Below are 17,889 nucleotides of genomic sequence, written 5' to 3' on the forward strand. Positions count from 1 at the left end.
GGGGAACTTTAAAATGGGGAGATCAGGCTAACAATACTTCAATCACCGATCCATCTAAACAGTACCAAAAAAGACCACCAGATAGTATGTGTTTTCTGATGCAATATGAAGTACATGCCACCATTCTTGAAATATTCTTACCAAAAGAAAAATCAAATAAATATTAAGCCTCTAGAATTGTGCTTTCCAATAAGGTAGTCAAAAGAAGTGATAACCAAATAAGTCATATACTCTCAAATATAAACAGAAAAATATCAAGGAATTTGAACTATTAGGAAGTTCTCCTCTAGAGGGCTGGACTAGAAATGAAGGGCACTTGTCCAACTTTATAAAGTACTGTTTGACTTTTCTTACAAGAGAAAATAAAGTTGTTTGTAAGATTATTTATACTCATGGTGGATAATTGGCAAAGATTTTATTGAAGGGTTGGAATCAGAACAGGGGCAAAAATAATAGGTATTAATTACACAGACAGAAAGTATTGGAAAGAACAATCCAGGGGGAGCAAGCAAAGGCGTGGATCAGGGAAATACATTAATCTCACTGAATATGAACAAGGATGGGAAATAAGTGTAGGCTAAATTAAGGGGCCCTTCATTGGCAAAAATATTTGGAATTCATGATGAACAAAATGGAGAACCACTGAAAGTCTGAACAAAAAAATGAAAAGTCTCCTATTAAAAATTAACTGAGTAAGTACACATTTAATATAAAAGGCAACACAAAATGAAGTACATAAATATTTATTTATGTATTCACCTTACGAATGAGCCTTATTCAGAACTGTCACTCAAATATTTTTCACATGAGAAAAAGAAAGTTGTATTCTAGTGTTTCCTATCAGAGCTCCTTAGCTTAAAAATGCTTAAAATTTCTAGACTGTAATTTTTTTTAAAAGCTTAAAACATGGTATCAATTCATCCATATCTGAATATAAGATAGATTTATTTATCTTTAATGATTCAAATATTTGCCAAATAAAGATGTTAATGTGATTAAAATTGCAAATTGTATTAGAAATAGTCAACTGAATTAGAAATAGTAAAATACTAAGTATCAGCACTTTCAAAATTAATCACAAAGTGATATCAAACACATTTAGGCAAACTGATTAGACCACAAGACTGAATAGTCCATACACTCAGCTAACTTTGGACTCTGACTAAGAGGCTCATAGCGTCAGTCAGACTCCACTGCTCTACCACTCTCAGCTAAGCCCTCCTGCTTCATGTGGAGGCTGGTTGCTGCTCAGAGAAAGGACTGCACAGCAATGCGAGTTGTCACATCCTTATAGTGTAACTTTCAAAGATCCTCCGGTTGCTCTTTTAATAACTCTCACAAAAGAGAAAGAAAAGATCCTTCCTGGAAGTTCCCAGTAAACATCCCATTCCACAGGCAATTACAAAGACCTGAGAAAGACAGACAACAAGTTTCTTCTGTATAGCACAGGGAGCCATATTCAATATCTTGGAGTAACCTATAATGAAAATAAATACGAAGAGGAATATATGTTCATATATATATGACTGAAACATTATGCTGTAAATCAGAAATTGACACACTGTAAACTGACTATACTTTGATAAAAAGACTTCACATCAAAAAAAAAAAAAAAAGACCTGAGAAATATGCTTTATCTATGAGTTAAAGTTAATCAAGGTGTATCCCTGTAGCTGAGGAAAATCAGATGACTCTTAAATAACTCAAGCAGAAGGCAGTAGAGAGAGATAACAGCGCTCAAATTATTGATAAGTAGTTGATATACATAAGCCTTCATTTAAAAATACAAACAAAAAGTATCTCATGAGTAGAATTCCTGAAGTCATTTTCACTTTAAATCTGTGTATCATGTCATAAAAAACCCATATATTTATTCTATAGAAATTTAACAATGAGCAAAATAATGATAATTTTCTTATTAAAAAAAAACTTTACAATAGTAAAAAGCAACTGGAAATATCATAGTCCAAGGAAAACAGTAAATAACTAGCTATAATACATTCACTGTTTGAAAATACTGTACCAATCTGCCTCATTTCCTGACAACAAAGGTCAGTTTTACCTGACTTATGACTGGTTGGGAGCTACTTACCAAGTGTTAAGACAAGAGGCAATCAGTTTTTCTTTTAACATGGGAATGTATTTCTATGAGGTGTTGTAATAAAGCCTGTTTCTTTAATTTATTCTTCATTTTCCACTCAAAATATTGTCCTATGACATATGTTTACTTTCACTGAGGTAATTAGAACAGTAGATGAAACCACTGCTAGGGGTAAGCTGGCAAATAACTGTAGGATAATTTATTCTAGCTACTGTAAGAAAATTTGAGTCAAACAGGCAATTAATTTTAAGCCTGATCAAAAGATGCTGTTATCTCCATGAGCATAAAGTAGAAACAATGACTTCTAATTCCAAGGCAAAAAAATACTGGATTCACATAAATGAAAATGATGTTTTTCCTCAAAATAATCTGTTAGAAAAGAGGGATCACATTTGTTTAACAACATCTCTAATAGTATGGGTGCTTTCTCTCTATTGATTTCAACAGCAAAGCATTATTTGGAGAAGGTGCATTATCCTGAGATTCTCCCAGTCAATGCTAGTTTGAAAGGTTTTTATAATTTTTACTGAAGTATAGTTGATAAACAATATTGTGTTAGTTTCAGATGTACTGCATAGTGATTCAATATTTTTGCAGATTACACTCCACTTTAGGTTATTACAAGATAATGGGTATAATTCTCGTGCTATACAGTATATCCTCATTGCTTATCTATTTTATATACAGTAATTTGTATCTGTTAATCCAATACCCTCAATTTTCCCCTCCTCTCTTCCCTCTCCCCACTTTGGTAACCACAAGTTTGTTTTCTGTATCTGTGAGTCTGTTTCTGTTTTGCAAATACATTCATTTATATTATTTTTTAGATTCCACATATAAGTATATCATACAATATTTGACTTTCTCTGACTGAAAGGTTATTTTTGATTAGTGGGTTTTTCTGCTGTTTTGTTTAATTGGAGTAGGAGAGGAAGAAAATAAGCAAGGAATACAAATAAGCAAGGATTCCAGGAGGTAGAACCATTCAATTGCAAACTATCATAAAGGGTCTTTTAAACATTACCTTCAAAAACAATATAGTAAGAGACTAGGTTGTAGAGATCAAAATTTTATACTTATATTTTTTAAGAAAGAGATTTAAAGGAAAATTTTTAGGCAGAAAGACTATATCTTATGGAAACATAAATCTACACAAAGAAATAAAAAGCAACAGAAGTAGTAAATACAGAAAGATATTTTAGAAAAGACAAATAAAAGATAAACACATGAAAGCCATTTTTTAAAGTATATTTGACTGCTTAAAGCAAAAATAATATCAGCATACTGAGGGGTTTACAGCACAAAATCAGAAGGGAGAGAATGGCAGTATATATACTGTTGTAAGGTTATTACATTGTGTTCAAAGTGGTATAACATTATTTGAAGATAGACTGTGATCAAGATAAATACCGTAAGTCCTACTGCAGCAGTTCTCAACAGTGTCCCAGAGATGCTTTCATGAGGTCTGTAGAGTCAAAACTATATTCCTAATGGTGCTAACAGTTTGTCAATGTGTTGACAATGGCATTAATTTTGCTAAAGCAATTCTGAATAAAACTATTGATGCCCCAGCATAAATCAAGACAATGGCACCAAACAGTATTACTAATCACTGTATTTATTCTTCATGACATGCACTCACAATTTAAAAAAAAGGGGGGGGGAGGGTGCTAGCCAATTCCTCTTAAGATTGTCCATGATAAAACAGTAAAATGTATTAATTACATTAAATCTTGACCTATGAGTAAACATCTCTTAAATATTCTATGTGATTAAAGGAGAAGTATACCTAAGGAACTTGTGCTACACACCAAAGTACAGTGGTGTCTAGAGGAAAAGCACATGTGCAATTATATGAATGGTGAACTGGTCAAACCCCTTTTATCATGAACACTATTTTTACTTAAAAGAAAAACTGATTGCAAACTATATTGTAATTCAGATGTGAATATATCTGGCAGACATTTTCTCAAATTCAGACAAAGTGAGCACTTCATCTCTGTGGTATTCCTCCCCAAAAAACAAAACTCAGTCAAGTCCTGTGGAAATCATCAGACACACCCAAACTGAGGATGCAACATAATAAGAAATACATATTTGGTCTCTGCCCATTTCCTGGCACATAGGCTTTGAAACCCTTGATATCTCTAATGTGTCTTTTTGTATGCTAATGAGATGACTAGTGGCTGAATGTCCCTGGATATTCTCAGGATAGGGGCTAGTTGCCAAAGGTACTAATCATATAATTACAGGGTTAGAAATTTCAGCTTTACCCCCTGACTTCTGGAGGAGTTTTGGAGGTTGAGCTAATCACTAAAACCCAATGATTTAATCAAGTGTGCCACTATAGTAAAGCCTCCATTAAAAATCCTAACTGAAGGGGTTCAGAGTGCTTCTGGGTTGGTGAACACACCATAGTACTAGAAGGGTGATGTACCCAGAGCGTGCGTGGAAGTTCCATGTCCTTTCTCATAAACCTTGCCCTGTGTATCTCTTTCATCTGGCTGTTTACGAGTTGTCCCCTTTTTATAATAAACTGGTAATCTAGTGAGCCATCTATTTTCGTGAGCTCTGTGAGTGGTTCTAGCAAATTAACAAACCCAAGAAGGGTGTCACAGGCATCTCCAATATACTGCTATTGGTTAGAAGTACTAGAAGCCTGGATTTGTGACTGGCATCTGAAGTGGGAGGCAGTCTTGTAGGACTAAGGCCTTAACTTGTGGGATGTGATGGTAAGTACAGGATAACAACGTCAGAATTAAATCAATTTGTAGGACATCCATCTGGTGTTGAAGAATTGGTCAAAGTGGAAAAAAAACCTGACATAGTCACTGTCAGAAATACTGAGGGAAGAAAATAAATAATAGTTCTTCTTTTAAAAGACATTTTGGAAAATATCTGACCAGTATTCCCCAAAAGTGTCACAGTCATAAAACCAAGGAAAGATTAAGAAACTATTAAGGGGCATAGAGACAAAGAAACATGATAATGAAATACAGTGTGGTATCCTGGACTAAATCCTGAAACAGAAAAAGGACATTAGCAGAAAAACTGGTGAAATCCAAATGAAATCTGGAGTTTTAAATGTTGGCTTCTTAGTTTTGACAAATGTTCAAGGTAATGTAAAAAGTTAACATTAGGGAAAACTAAGTGAGGAGTATACAGGAACTCTCTATATTTTCTTTTCAACCTTTCTGTATATCTAAAATTATTCCAAAATAAAAAGTTCATTAAAACAAACAAAAAAGATGAATTGATCCAATGATTTCAAGGAAAGTAACTGAAAGTAACTGTTGCCAATAATCAGAGTCAATTATTCAAGTGAAAATTAAAATTCTGCAAAGATTGCAAAGCTTCAACATATGTTTCACAGTTTCTAGTACTTAAAATTTTCAGATGCGATCAATGGCGATATTACTGTAATGTTCTGATACTAAATAATGAAATGTTACATTTGGGTTATCTGCATAATTTGATGAACCAATATTTTCCAATACATGATATTACAAATCACATATGGGTAAAAACATCTATTCAAAAGTGCAAGGGAGGGGATTTCAGTCAAGATGGCAGAGTGGTAGGAAAATGAGCTCAACTCTCATTGCGAAAACAACAAAACCACAACTGAATGCTAAACAACCATCGGAAAAAAGACTGGAACCCAGCAAGAAGGATCTTCTGCAACTGGAAACATGAAGAGGGAACCACAGCAGGACGGTAGGAGGGGTGTGCTCATGATATAATTGGGCCACATACCCCCTGGGTGGGCAACCCACAAGCTAAAGAATAGTTAAGTCCCAGAGGCCCTCCCATAGGCATGAGAGTTCTGTGCCCCACGTCAGGCTTCCCAGCACTGGGAGTAGAAGGAGACCCCAGGATATCTGGCTTTGAAAGCCAGTGGGGCTTGGCTCTGGGAGCCCCTTTGGGACTGGGGGAAACGGAGACTTCATTCGCTTGGGAAGTGTACACAGAAACTCACGTGCACCAGGTCAAAGGACAGAGGCAGTGATTTCATAGGAACCTGGGCCAGGCCTGCCTGCTGGTTTTGGAGGTTCTCCTGGGGACGTAGGGAACACGGGACATAAAAGCTGATGGCAGACATTCCAGGAGTGTTAATCTACATGAGCTTTCCAGGAGGCTGATATCTTGATTGGATCATCAGCACCAAGACCTAGCCCCATCCAACAGCCTGCACAGAAGCCTCAGGCCAAACATACAGTGTGGGAACACAGCCCCCGGTAATCAGCAAAATTCCTAAGCCACAAAAGCCTCTAGATATGGCCCTACCCACGAGAAGTGCAGGACCAAGCTTCACCCAGCAGTGGGCAAGCACTGGCTCCTCCTGCCAGGAACCCTGCATAAGCCTCTAGTCCAGCCTCATCCATCAGAGGCAGATACCAGAAATAAGAAAACAACAATCCCAAAGCCTGTGGAAGGAATCCAGACAGGCCAGACTCTACACTGGGACTGGCTGGACCATGACCCTTGGGTGACAAGAGAGGAGTGTACTGCTGGGATGCATAGGACATCTCCCACAGAGGGTCACCTCTCCAAGGTCGAGAAACGTAACTAACTTACTTAAAAATAAAAATAGAAAGATAAGCAATACGAGGTGGCAGAGGAACGTCTCCCAGGCCAAGGCATAAGATGAAATCCCAGAAGAAGAAATAAGTGATGAGGAGATAGGCAAATTATCTGAGAAAGAGTTTAAAGTAATGATGGTGAAGATGTTCAGAGAACTCAAGAGGAGTAAAGATGCACAGAGCAAAGTTTTTAGCAAAGAGTTGGAAAATATAAAGAATACCCAAACAGAGTTGAAGAATAAAATCGAAGTGCAAGGGAGACTAACGAATTTTAATATGACAGAGTTGTATGACTTCAAATTCCACAATATAACTTACCTTTAAGAAACTACGACTTGATGAGTTTTGGAATGGTATCAAAGAAGAATAGACTCAATTATCTGAAAAGGTTATTAAAATGCTCTTCCTTTTACTATCTACACAACAGTGTAAGGCCAGGGTTTCTTCACATACTTAAACTAAAACAACATATAAGCAAGAAATTGAATGCAGGAGTAGAGGTAATCCAACCTTCTTTTTTTTTTAAGCCAGACATTAAAGAGATTTGCAAAAATGTAAAACAACATCACAATTCCCATCAGTTTGTTTTTTTTAATAGTTTTTTCAATAGAGTTAAAATAAACATGTTATTTATGTTAACACATAACTTTATTACTGCTTTTTTATTATTGCTATTTTAATTGAATTAACAATATTTTAACATTTCAGTTTTAATTCTGGGTATAGTAATAATTAATAAACAAGCCCATAAACAAAAACTCTTTAGAATTTTTCATACCTAAGAATCAAAAGGAGCTGTGTAAATAAAACATTCGGAAACTTTTGCCCAAGAGTAATCACCGGAAAACTAAAACAAAGGTATATCTAATAAGCCAATAGTGGAAATAAAGTAGAATACTAAAAATACTCATTTAATCCAAAAGAAGGCAGTAAATGAGAAAAAGAAAAAAATACCAGATGGGACAACTTGAAAAGTAGCACCAATATGGTAAATTCAAACCAAGTCATATCAATAAATACATTAAATGACATGCCATTTAAAAAAGAGGGTATCAGACTGCATACAAAGACCCAAATATATGCTATATACAAAAAAACCCACATTAAATATGAAGATGGATAAAAAGTAAAAGGATAGAAGAATAAATATCACACAAACACTAACTGAAAGCAAGCTGCAGTGACTAAATTAAAGTCAGAGAAAAACTTCATAGTAAGAACCATTACTAGACCAAAAGGGACATTACATTAATGGTAAAGAAGTCAATTCATCAAGAAGACATCAAAACAAAGATTCAAAAGAAAAGAAGAAGAAAAAAACAAAAGGAGAAACAGCCAAGTAGATTATGGTATACATTTTATTACTCCTCTCTTAGTAATTCACAGAACAAACAGAAAATCAGCAAAATTATACAAGACTTGAACAACATTATCACCTAACATGACCTAACTGACATTTATAAAACACTAACCCAACATCAGCAGGATGGCTGAAAAAGAATGAAACTGCATAATATATATTATGAGCATAATGGAACTGAATTAGAAATTATTTACAGAAACATACCTGGAAAAGTTCTGAAATATTTGAAAATTAAAACAACACATTTCTCACAGACAAGCAAAAACTAAAAGAGTTTAGCAACACTAAACCCATGCTAAAAGAAATATTGACAGGTCTACTCTAAATAGAAAAGAAGGAGGATGCTACAAAAATGAGAAACTCATAACTGGAAAGGTGATAGCTACCATGAATTACAAGTAGAATAAACATAAAATTGTAAAAGAAGACATCTAAATCATTAAGAGTGGGAGAGGGAAGCAAGGAAAGCCACTGTGGAAAACAGTATGGAAATTCCTCAAAAGACTAGGAATAGACTTACCATATGACCCAGGAATCCTGCTCCTGGGCATATATTCAGAAGGAACCCTACTTCAGAAAGACACCTGCACCCCAATGTTCATAGCAGCACTATTTATAATAGCCAAGACATGGAAACAGCCTAAATGTCCATCAACAGATGACTGGATAAAGAAGATGTGGTATATTTATACAATGGAATACTATTTAGCCACAAAACCTGACAACATAATGCCATTCGCAGCAACATGGATGTGCCTGGAGAATGTCATTCTAAGTGAAGTAAGCCAGAAAGAAAAAGAAAAATACCATATGAGATCGCTCATATGTGGAATCAAAAAAAAAAAACAAAACATAAATACAAAACAGAAACAGACTCACAGACATAGAATATAAACTTGTGGTTGCCAAGGGGTAGGGGGGTGGGAAGGGACAGACTGGGATTTTAAAATGTAGAATAGATAAACAAGATTATATTGTATAGCACAGGGAAATATACACAAGATTTTGTGGTAGCTCACAGTGAAAAAAAAATGTGACAATGAATATAAGTATGTTCATATATAACTGAAAAATTGTGCTCTACCCTGGAATTTGACACAAAATTGTAAAATGACTATTACTCAATAAAAAAAATTAACGTTAAAGAAAATAAATTAAATGGGTTCAAATTTGAAAAAAAAAAATGTACATCTATTCTTCATAAAAACTCAATCCTTAACATGATTAAGTAGATCTATCTTAACCCAAAAACCATCATTATACTTAACGGGGAACCACCAGAAATATTTCCATCAGAGTCAGAAACAAACAAAGGTTATTTAATCACTCACACTGAAGCAAATGGTAAAGTTTGTGGAATTTTGCATTCAATTACCAGGGTTCAAATCCCAACCTTGCCACCTAGAACCTACATGACTGTGGGCAATTTACTTACTATTTCTCTGCTGAGTTTCCCTCTCTGTAAATGGAGATATGATAATACTTAAATCTTAAGGCTGCTTGCTGTGAGGTGTTAATAGCTTGATAGGTCTAAAGTACTCAATAGGTGCATGTAAGTATTTGGTAAATATTGACTATCATTGCTACTATTTAATATTATTTTTGAGATACTAGACAAACCAAACAAAGAAGAAGGGAATTAGAGGTGTTAAGAGATAAAATTATCTACATTTTAGTTACTATAATTGTAAAACTTGAAAATCCAAGACAGTCTAAAAAAAAAAAAACACACACACACATTTCTGAACAATCATGAGTAAAAGAAATAACAGAAAATATTTTTAATCAAGTGAAAATAAAAATACTGAAACTTGTGAAACACAGCTACAGCATAGTTAGAAATGTATAGTTTAATACACATATTAAAAAGATAAAGATCTAAAATTAATGATCCACCTTAAGAAAACTAGAAAAAAAAACGAATTCAAAGCAAGAGGAAAGTAAATAATAAAGAGCAAAAATAACTGAGACAGAAAAAGCGAAAGAGGTTAAAATCAATGAAACAAAAAGTGTTTATTTTTAAAGATCAGTAAAACTGATATATTCTGGTAAAACTGACCAAGAAGAAGACACAAATGACTAAAATTAGGAATATATGAGAGATAATCTCTATCCATATCACATAACCAGTAGACATTAAAATAAACATTATTAACAACGTTATTCCAATAAATCCTACAACATAGGTGAAATCTAAAAATCTCTTGAAGATGTAAGTTGCCCAAACTGACTCAAGAAAAAATACATCAATTAAAATATTAAATTCATAATTAAAAACCTATTCAGAAACAAAAACACTCCACACTCAGTTTATATGTTAGAAATTCTCAATGGGGGTCGATTTTGGCCCCGAAGAATGTTTGGCAACATCTAGAGACATTTTTGGTCACCACAACTGTGAGGGGATGCTACTGACATCTACTGGGCAAAGGCCAAGGATGCTGCTAATCTTACATTGCACAGGAAAGGCCCCAAGAACAAAAATTACAAGGCCTACAATGTCAGCAGCACTGAGGTTGGGAAACCATGGCTTAGATAATGTCACTGATTGGAAAAGGAGGAACAAAAACTGTTTTTGTTTGCACATGCCATGACTGCCTATGTAGAAAATCCAAAAGAACGGTCAAAAAAATTCCTGGAAGTAGTAAGCGATTACAGCAAGGTTGCAGGATATAAGGAAAGTCAATCACTTTCTTATATACCAGCTATGAATAAAAGGAATTTGAAATCAAAACACATTAATATTTCCATTAGCATACAAAAATGAAATAATTAGGTATAAATCTAACAAAATATGTACAATATCTACATGAAGAAAATTACAAAACTCTGATGATACCAAAGAATGACTAAATAAATGAAGAGATAATCCAATTTCATGAATAGTAAGATCAAGAGATACTGTCAAGATATCAGTTCTTCCAAACTTGATCTATAGATTTAACACAATCCCAATAAAAATCGCAACAAGTTACTTTGGGGACACTGACAAAGTGATTCTAAAGTTTATATGTAGAGGCAAAAGACCCTGAATAGCAAACACAATATTGAAGAAGAAAGTTGAGGACTGATACTACCTGACTTCAAGATCTACTATAAAGCTACAGTAATCAAGCAGTGCAGTAATGACAGAAGACTAGACAAATAGATCAATGGAACAGAATGGACAGCCCAGAAATAGACCCATACAAACACAGTTAACTAACTTTGGACAAAGGAGCAGAGGTAATAAAATGGAGCAAAGACAGTCTTTTCAACAAATGGTGTGGGATAACCGGATATCCATGTGTAAAAAAAAAATGGATCTAAATGTAGACCTTACACTCTCCACAAAAATTTTAACTAAAAATGGATTATAGACCTAAATGTAAAACAAAAAACTAGAGAACTACTAGAAGATAAGAGGAAACCTAGATTACTTTTGGTATGATGATGACTTTATTTAGATATAAGACCAAAGGCATAATCCATGAAAGAAATAAATGAGAAGCAGGACTTCATTCAAATTAAAAGCCTATGCTCTGTGAAAGACACTGTCAAGAGAATGAGAAGACAAGACAAGACACAGACTGGGAGGAAATGTTTGCAAAATATATATCTGAATAAAGGACTGCTATACTAAATCTCCTAAAACTCTACTGAGTTCTTTTGGCGAAAGATCAGAAAAGAAACCTCACTAAATAAGATATACAGATATCAAGTAAACATTAAAAATGCTCTACTTCATATGTTAATTGAGAATTGCAAATTCAAACAACAATCAGATACCACTACACACCTATTAGAATGGTCAAAATCCAAAATGCTGACAGCACCCACTACTGGTGAGGACGTGAAGCAACAGGAATGCTCATTCATTACTGGTCGAAATGCAAAATGGTACAGCTACCCTGGAAGACAATTTGGCTGTTTCTACAAAACTAAAATGCCATACAATCCAGCAATCAGGGCTCTTTGGTATTTATCCAAATGAAATGAAAACTTACATCCACAAAAATACTTGCACACAGACGTTTACAGCAGCTTTATTTATTATTGATAAAACTTGGAGGCAACCCAGATGTACTTCAGGATGTGAGTGAATAAATGAACTGTGGCACATTCTGACAATGGAATATTATTCAGCATTTTAAAAAAATTTCATGTCATGAAAAGACATGAAGAAAACTTGGATGGCTATTACTAAGTGAAAGAAGTCAATCTGAAAAGACTGTACTACTGTATAATTCCAACTATATGACATTCTGGAAAAGGCATAACTATGGAGATAGCAAAAAGATAACTGGTTGCCAGGAGTTAGGGGAATAGGGAGGACGAATAGGCAGAGCAGAGATTTTCAGGGCAGTGAAACTTCTACATAATACTATAATTGTGGATACATGTCATAATACATTTGTCATAACCCATAGAATGTACAAGAGTGAACCCTAATGTAAACTGTGGTCTTTGGGTGATAATGATGTGTCAATGTAGGTTCACTGTTTACCACACAGTACACAAATGTACCACACTGTGGTGTAGGATGTCAATAGTAAGGGAGGTTGTATGTGTAGGGAGAGAAGGGACATACAGAAACTCTGTAATTTCTGCTCAATTTTGATGTGAATTCAATACTGCTCTAAAAATAGCTTATTCATTAAAATATATATAGGTGTGTGTGTAAAGGAAATTGAATCCAACAACATACAAAATGGATAATAACTGTGACTAACTGGAGTTTATCCCAGGAATGCAAAGTTAGTTTAACAATCTGAAAATTTTACAATTTAATAAGAAAAATGGCCAAAACAGAATGCATCTGAGCTTTATCTCATCTGGATGGACGAAAAAACTAGATAGCTAGTGCCATCAGGGACCTGAGAGACATAAATTCAAATCTCTGAAGGATGGTCACCTTAGCCTTCAAATTGTTTTCTACATATGATGTTTCAAATATCACATCCAGCACCCAAAAGGTAACCAGGTACACACAGAGATAAAACAGCATCTGATGATAAAAACTAGAAGAATCAGTATTCAACATAAACAGACCTACAGAATTTCCAGCCATTGGAATTATCAGACACAGACTATGAAACAACTATACTTACTATGTTTAAGAAAATAAAGGTCAAGCTTGAAATGTCAGCAGGGAACTGTAAACTGTAAAAGTGATATAGTAGATTTGAAAAAGAACCAACTACAAACAACAAGAATTGAAAATCACATAACTGACATTAAGAACTCAAAGTATGGGGCTGAGAAATCTGGTTTTTTTTTTTTTTTTTTTGGTCCTGTTTGCAGTATCATACATGATCATCAAATGGCTGCTAGAATGTTCACACCTGTTACTGCAAATTCAAAACCCAGGGAAAAAGTCTCCTGGGAATTTACTTTAGGTCAGGGTTGGGCTGCCTGATACAAGGTTGCACTGAGGAATCTGTATTCTTAACACATTTCCTAGGTATTCCACTGTGGGAATCAGAATCATAAAGTACCATAATTAATCTTAATGTCCTTGTTTGCAAACCTACTCTTTTATAACTTCTATAATGCCTCCAGAATTTTTCTAATATATGGATTTGATGTCTTAGTGCCTTATATAGAAGTATTTTGGTTAAAACTCAACTTTCTAGCTTTGTGGCTAATGACCTTCACTATCTACCCTACCTCCCTGAAATACTGACCTAATACTAAGCTAAACAATAAACAAGTCTTATGCATTCCTGTTGCTCATTCAATTGCCTCTATCTGGAATGGCTTTCCCATCTTGTCTATCTAGTGAACTTCTACTAGCACACTTCAGAACACAAATCACCTGTCATCTGTGCAGAAAATTATTCACTCTTTCATCTCTACTCTCAAACTTTGTTCACAATTCTACTACAGCACTTACTACACTATATTAAAACTATATATGAACCTTCCCCCTCATGTCCACAGTTATACTAGAATAACTGAAAGGCTCAGACTTATATTTATCTATATTCCAAGAACCTGAATCATGTCTATTGTAATGTTGAATACATTATATATTCATCAAAATGAAAGTCAGACCATCTTAGGAATCTAGGATCAATTAAAGAATTTTGTCCTTCAAGGTCTGCTAGAGAAAAGGTTTAGAGCTTGCTAATATGAGGTCACACAGTGAGTAAGTGGCAGAATGGTATTCCACCACATTCTGATGCCTTGGGTTCTGTATCTAAAGGGATTCACCAGAAAGAGCGTGTACTAGGAGCGAAATGTGAGACAAGATCAGTCTATGGGTTCAAAGGGAGGGAGGCAGGAGTCTTTGATTAGCTTCTCAAAGTAAAATATAGGCTAGGGAGAAGAAATAGAATAGGAGCTTCTCTTCAAAAGACAATGTCAAAGTCAAAATAGCCTGATATACACACTGCCGTGACTTTTGAGTTTCAGTGGACAGTGAGAACACTCCTCCTAAAGGGATTAACTATTAAACCCACATCAGTAAGTAAATCCTCCTATTTCTGTATTCTGTGGACAATTTACAGAGAGCCAGAATGATGTTTCAGAAATGGAAGAAACTCCTCATGTGGATATCTCTATCACCTCAAGACCATGTCTGCTCAAGATAAAGAAGCACTCTTATACCACTTGATCCAAGAGCCAGGGAAATTAATCATGCTTGGAGTAGAGAGGGTTTAGCTGATTAGGATGCCTTTACTGGTTTATTCCAGAATCTGTTTATTAGAAGAAATAGAACCCATTCCAGAATTCAAGCTTAACTGAAACCTTCAGGCAAAGCATTTCATCACCTCTGGCATATAGAAGTCCCTTAACAAACTTCATTTTGGCAAAGTTATCAGTACAATCTTGTTTGTTTAGTGTAATCTGAAGCCTAAGAACATACAAATCTGACATAAAGATAGAATGAATACAACTTCTACTGTAACTCTGATATTCAAACTTTATGTATGGAATCAAACAACAAGTAAGTATTTTCAAACTGAAACTCCTTTCCAAGGCTCTGTCTCTAACAATATAAAAAAAATTTCCCCCAAATCCTGTCCTGTTCATTTTATGGGAACTTATTATTTTTATTCATTTAGTTTTAACTAATTTAACCTTCCCTCTTAAAGTTCATACTTTCCCCCCTCCCAGAAGCACAGGCCCAGAGCTGTTATAAATTCCTCTCTCAATCTTCAGACCGCAAAAATTAACTTTTATGAAATCTATTTATTTATACATAGGAGAGATATAACTTATTAACTATAAATAAGGAACACACATGCAGCTAGAAAGGTATTAACTACCTTTTCAAGGTGAGGATACATTAGGTAAATAAAAGTGAAAAAAACATGCAAGTGTATAACAATTTTAAGGACTTATCAAAAATGAATCCTGAAAGTAATCCAGCCCCTCCACAATTAACTGCAGTTCTCAAATTTTACACCTGTCGTATCTATATTTAAGCATAATTAAAACCAACAAGCTGTTTTCAAGCGTCCTAATGCTACACACACCAACAAAGTTAGTAACCAGAAAATTAAGCTCTACCACTTGCAAGATGTTATATATTTAACATAACTGCTCACAAAGGACATGTATGTATTCTAGTCCTTTCCACAATGCTATTGTTCCCAAAGCAAAAAATTTTAAAATCAAAGGCTTAATTGAGGAGAGTGACCTATTCTACTTTTAGACAGTATGAAATGCTCAGATTAAGAAATCACTGTTTTAAAACATTTTTTCCCTTGCCTTTCAAAAGTTATGTGAAGGTGATTCAATCACTGAAGTAAAACATCACTCAGAAAAAGACATGAGTGATGAAAAACATGAAACATCATCTAAGTACCACAACCTTCTTTTCTCATTAAAGATGCCAATATAAAAACTGCCAAGCAAAAAAATCACTTTCTACTGCAAGATTGTCAGTTTGACATAAATAGAGTATACTCAACTAATATGCAATCATGTTACAATTATACATAACATGGCTCATTTGAAATAATTCTCACTTGCAGTTTGGAAATCATGAAACAAACTATGTAGCTGCATTCCAACTTCAGCCTATTAATTTAGAAAAAACAAAAACTTAGGTCAATTGAACTACCATATAACTGAAATATTATTTATAATTAATAGATGCAATTTTTAACATGGCTCACCAACTGGTTCAAATGGCCACAAGCAGGAATTTCACACCTGCAAGAGAACACATGTGATAATCCTCATAAAATAACATTATGAATATTCATGTGATTTGGGAGTTGATTGTCAAATTAAATGCCAAGCTTGAGTCAGTCTGATTTTGCTGTTACCTAAAGTGATTTTTATATTTGTTTGCTATTAACATGGAAAGCACTAAAGTTGATTTAGACATTTAATAAAATTTACTACAAGAATAAAATTTAAAAAATATTTAATCTACAAGTATCTTCAACTTTTGAATTTCATAAATCTTCAAAAAGTTATAGGTGCAAAACATGGAAAAGTTAAGTAAGTCCCCCCAAAATGTATATATAGTAACATTTTGTTCTTGAAAAAAATACATAACACCATATACGTAAAAATATACACACATGAAAATAATCATGTTTTCCACACAAAAATTGAATTTTAAAAGGCCTAAAAACATGTAGGGAAAGTGAAATGAGACATACATTCCTATAATGTTTTATATTTTATATAGAGAACATAATCGTGTTATTTCTGTAATTAACAATTACTAGGGGAAAAAGTTTGTATATCAAAACTTACTTACTCTCTCGTTCACTTTATAATCTTACAGGTGTCTTTCCACCAAAAAAAAAAAAAAAAAAATTCTAGCCCCAAAACATATACTTATCCTTAAGAGTATAGCAACTCCTTTCTGAATATTTGCTATAAAAATAATTACCCTATAAAATACTTCTACTGCTCTAATACTGTAACAAATCTTACTGTTTTGCCACTCAATAACCAAATGAGGCATCTTTAGAAAGCTCAAAGGAATCTAACTTTCCTTAGTACTTTTATCACTGCCTCACTTTTTCAGGCAATTTTACACTGGGATTACTGTCTACCTTAATTTTCTATAACATGAATGGCTTAAGACTGTACCCTAAAACATGACAGACATGTCCTAACATTCTTCATGGCTTTAGTGGTAAGATCATTTTTGATTCCTGATTCCAAAACACATATTTAACACATATTGTAACACATATTTAAAAGGAGTACATGATCAAGGATCTCGAATACAGTTTTACATTCATAATGTTTTACAGAGTTTATAAATCAGGTCTGTGAAAAAATGTTTTCAAGTGGGAACAGAGACGCAAAGCTGTAAATTTACTATTACTAACAAAAGAAAATGCTGTCGACTTTGAAAATGACAATTGCAGGGAAGAGGACAGCAAAGTGAGACAAGTGGGGAGTAGAGGACATACACAGGAGGGAAGGAGAAAGCAGGAAGGGAGAGGCAGAAACATATTCCATCACATGGTGAAAGAGATATATTTTGAGGGTGGAGAACGGTCAGAAGAACAATGACTTTGCTATCCATCACACCCTCCAGAAAACAAACAGAACCATGAAAAAGACACCATTGTACACACTCGTACCTACATACGACTGGAAAGCTCAAAAACTAAAAGAAGCAGCGAAGAGAAATCATCATCCATAAAAGGCCAGAAAAGGGTTTTGGAGGATACCAACTGCATTTCAACTCCACTCCTTCTTCCCTATGGAAATAAGAGTTGTTCTTTTCCTGACCACTCATCAAATTTTCAAACTATATATACATTATATACATATAAAGGAGAAAGAATGTGAGGCCTTGGCTTTCCAACATGAAAACAGCAGATTAAAGGCATAGGCATATCAGTAAACAGATAATTATCCGGCTAGTAATTTATTTA

The 17,889-nt window shown here is 34.3% G+C and overlaps 1 protein-coding gene and 1 non-coding gene across 5 annotated transcripts in view; both read right to left on the reverse strand.

The window, feature by feature from the left end:
- Nucleotides 1-17,889, reverse strand: part of TBC1D12 (TBC1 domain family member 12) — a 74,516-nt gene that overhangs the window by 29,426 nt on the left and 27,201 nt on the right. The window contains exon 3 of one of the 4 annotated variants that reach the window (XM_032491292.1): nucleotides 16,156-16,192. The exons of the other annotated variants lie outside the window; for them this stretch is intronic. The gene's annotated coding sequence lies outside the window, so the exon portion shown is untranslated. The remainder of the gene's footprint in view (nucleotides 1-16,155; nucleotides 16,193-17,889) is intronic. 4 annotated transcript variants of the gene reach the window in all.
- LOC116667378 lies at nucleotides 13,319-13,481 on the reverse strand. Its single transcript, XR_004324267.1, has one exon.

Source organism: Camelus ferus, chromosome 11 (assembly GCF_009834535.1).
Source record: "Camelus ferus isolate YT-003-E chromosome 11, BCGSAC_Cfer_1.0, whole genome shotgun sequence".
In the NCBI taxonomy this organism is placed as follows: Eukaryota; Metazoa; Chordata; class Mammalia; order Artiodactyla; family Camelidae; genus Camelus; species Camelus ferus.